This window comes from Chrysochloris asiatica, unplaced genomic scaffold, assembly GCF_000296735.1.
Source record: "Chrysochloris asiatica unplaced genomic scaffold, ChrAsi1.0 scaffold00282, whole genome shotgun sequence".
Lineage (NCBI taxonomy): Eukaryota > Metazoa > Chordata > Mammalia > Afrosoricida > Chrysochloridae > Chrysochloris > Chrysochloris asiatica.
In genome coordinates this window covers 1,738,091-1,741,603 of record NW_006408800.1, presented here as the reverse complement: position 1 = coordinate 1,741,603, position 3,513 = coordinate 1,738,091, and positions in this window count along the sequence as shown.

Genomic DNA, 3,513 nt, shown 5'->3' with positions numbered 1-3,513 from the left:
TATGTGTGTGTAAAAAAACAGGATTTCTATAGGTCAGAACCAACTCGACAGCACTTAACAACAACAATGTATATATATATATATACAGTCCTGGTGTGGCTCTGTGGGTTAATGTGGTAGACTATAAGGTCGGTTGAACAGTGATTCAAATTCACCATCCATTCCTGGGAAACCCTATACAGGGTTGCTGTGAGTCAGAACCAACTTGACTTGACAGTACTTAACAACAAATAATAATATATATTGCTCAACTCTGAATTTACTAAAAACGATTACATAATTCATATATACATGCATATATATACATAATATACAACCTTGGAAACAATATATGTTGTTATGTGTTGTGGAGTCGGTTCTGACTCTTAGTGACCCTGTACCAAGTTTCCGAGGTTATATAAAGCCTCATCTTTCTCCTGTGGAAGGGCTTGTAGTTTCGAACTGCTGACCGTGAGGTTAGCAGCCCGACTAGTAATTATATATGTATATTTCACAAATCTATGTTGGAAGAAATACAGCCTGAATGCTCCTTAAAGACTTTATCTCTCACACTTGTGGTCAGGAGGAACCAGTCCCTGGAGAAGGACATCATCATGCTTGGTAAGGTGGATGGTCTGTGAAAAAGATGGACTGACACACTGGCAGCAAATGGGCTTAAATGTAACTTAAATTGTGAGGCTGGCGCAGGACACACGGTATTGTTGCATTCTGTTGTTCATAGGGTTCCTATGAGTTAGCACTGACTCAAAGGCACCTAACAAAATATTTATTTAACATTCATTTGCTGTCTAAAAGATTGGAGGTTGATCTACCTCAGAAAATCAGCCATTAAAAACGCTGTGGTGTGGGACTGTTAACTGCCAGGTGGGCAGTTCAAACCCACCAAGCTCTTCTTCGGAAACCCTACACACTGTCACTCTGAGTAGGAACCAACCCATCGACACTGAACAACAATTCTTCCCTGATACACATGGAGTTACCATAACACCAACAAGTTTTTCTCCATAATATACAACCATATATGTATTCCTCCCTTTGCACAGTAATGTGGGACTATATAAATGACTAGGTACTTGGCAAATGATACTAATAATAGGAACAATTAAGATTTGGGACAAATCAAACCCAACAGCATACTTAAAGGATAAAACACCATGATCAAGAAGGATTTATGCCAGAAATGCAAGAACAATTCAAGGAAAGAAAATCAGCATAATATACAATGCTAATAGAATCAATGGACTAAGTGTAGCAATGATTGTGAGGTGGGCAGAGGACCAAGCAGTGTTTCGTTCTGTTGTGCACATGGTCTCTATAAATTGCTTATCGACTCAATGGTGACTCCAGGGCATTAACTGACTTACCATCTTCTTGGGCCCATACCTAACAAGATGCCAGTTTTTGTTTGTTTGTTATTGTTTTCATGATCACAACTCAGGAAGTCTCACTCTTCACCTGTAATGGTAGCATCAGGCCTTGAAGGAATTAACTTTTTAAAATGGTTGTTATTAGATGATTACTCATTACAGATATTTGAGTATCCAGGAGCACAAGCACGGAAGCCCTTCCTCAGTAGCAAAACCGTATGTCTTTTCACTGTTTGTGTTTGTTTCAATGCTGAGCACATGGCTTGGGATGTACTATGGCCTCCCTTTCCCCAACATCTCCTGATAAAGTTGTTGTAAAACATATTTTACAGGCCCAAAACTCATGTCTGGAAAAGTATAAAAAGGGTAAATATTTGAAAATCCAGGGCAACAAGTATTACAAGAAAACCTCCATGCCAGTGAAGATTGAGAGTCATCGAAGAAAGGCCCATGTGGAACATCAGGATTACTCACCCACAACAGCTAGTGTCCAGTTTGGTATTGTATTGGTTCAGGGTGCTCTGTCAGGTGAAGACCAGTAGTGTTGAGGGCTAATTAAGTAATATAGGAGTCCTGGTGTGGTGCTGTAGGATAAGCCCTGAACTGTTAACCACCAGGTTGGTGGTTCAAACACACCAGCTGCTTCTTGGAAACACTATACAGGATCTCTAGGAGATGAAATTGACTCAAAGGCACTTAACAACAACAACAACAATGTAAGTACTAAAATTGGCAGTGGGACTGAGTGGTGGATTGGGGAGTAAGGTCAGTGCATGTTTCTTACCACCATTCTGTGTAGTTGCTTAGTCTCTAGTCCAAAGTGGTTCAGGGAGTTCTTGAAATTATGTAATGGTACAATTTCATTTTTGCATCAGAATGAAGTAAGTATTCCCTTAGATTTTATCTCAATTGTCACTTTCATACTTTGATAATATTATCTTGTAATATCCATCCTCTAGCCCCCTTACCTGCCTTGTTTTTCTCCATAAAACTTACCATCATATAACATGCTATGTAATTTACAAATTTATTTGGTTTATTGTTTTCTTCTCCCACAAGTAATTAAGTTCAATAACATAAGAGAGTTTGTCAGTTTTGTTAACTGCCATTATCTCCAGTATCCAAAATGTTAAGTGCTGTTGAGTTGGATCCAACTCTTAGTGACCTTATATAGGTTTTCCAAGGAACAGTTTGTGGGTTTGAACTGCCGACATTGCAGTTCTCAGTCCAGTGCTGATCCTACAGCGCCATACCTAGAGTCTAGTACCCAAAATAGTGCCTGCTATTCAGTAGGTATTTGTTGAATCTGAGTGAGAACATGCAAGCAAAATTTAAAACTTTATGTCTTTTCATAAAGCATATCATTGTTCTAAAGACTAGGACGGTCGGTCCATATAGTTTTGCATGCAGTATAGTAATAAGAAATAGTATTGGCATTTCATGAACTGAAAGAATTAAAAAGTTGCTCTCTGTTTTCAGGGGATTGCTGTTGTTTTAGGTGTTATTGAATTGAATCCTACTTATAGTGACCCACCCTGTATAGGGTTTCTGAGGCTGTAAATATTCACAGGAGCACGATGTCTCATCTTTCTCCCTCACAGCTGCCAGTGGGTTTGACTTTCAGGGGATAGGCAGTGCTTAAAAGAAAAATGAGAGAGTTGCAAACTGGAACTATGTGAGGCCCCGGGACAAGTCTTTCCCAACATGCCCCTGAAACAAACAAAACATCCAGGATGCTTGCACCTGCACTTCTTGTGCATATCCTTTATTTTTCCCCCTTTTTTTGACTGCCATCCTCAGTCCCTACACGCCTATTAGTTGGTCATACTATGGTTGCTTGTGTGTTGCTGTGATGCTGGGAGCTTGACAATTAGTGTTTCAAAAACCAGCAGAGTCACCCAGGGTAGACAGATTTCAGCAGAGCTCCCGGACTAAGAACAGAGTAGAAAGAAGGAAGAGGTGGTCCAGTTCTGAGGGATTAGCCCCTGAGAGCTGTGTGAATAACAGTGAAGCATTGTCTGATATACTGCTGGAAGCACTGATTGATATACTGCCCCTTAGGGTAGCAGGCACTCAATATACAACTAAGGAATATTGAAGGAGTCTACAGACAAAATATTGAACAATGCAGGAAGCATCAAAAGAC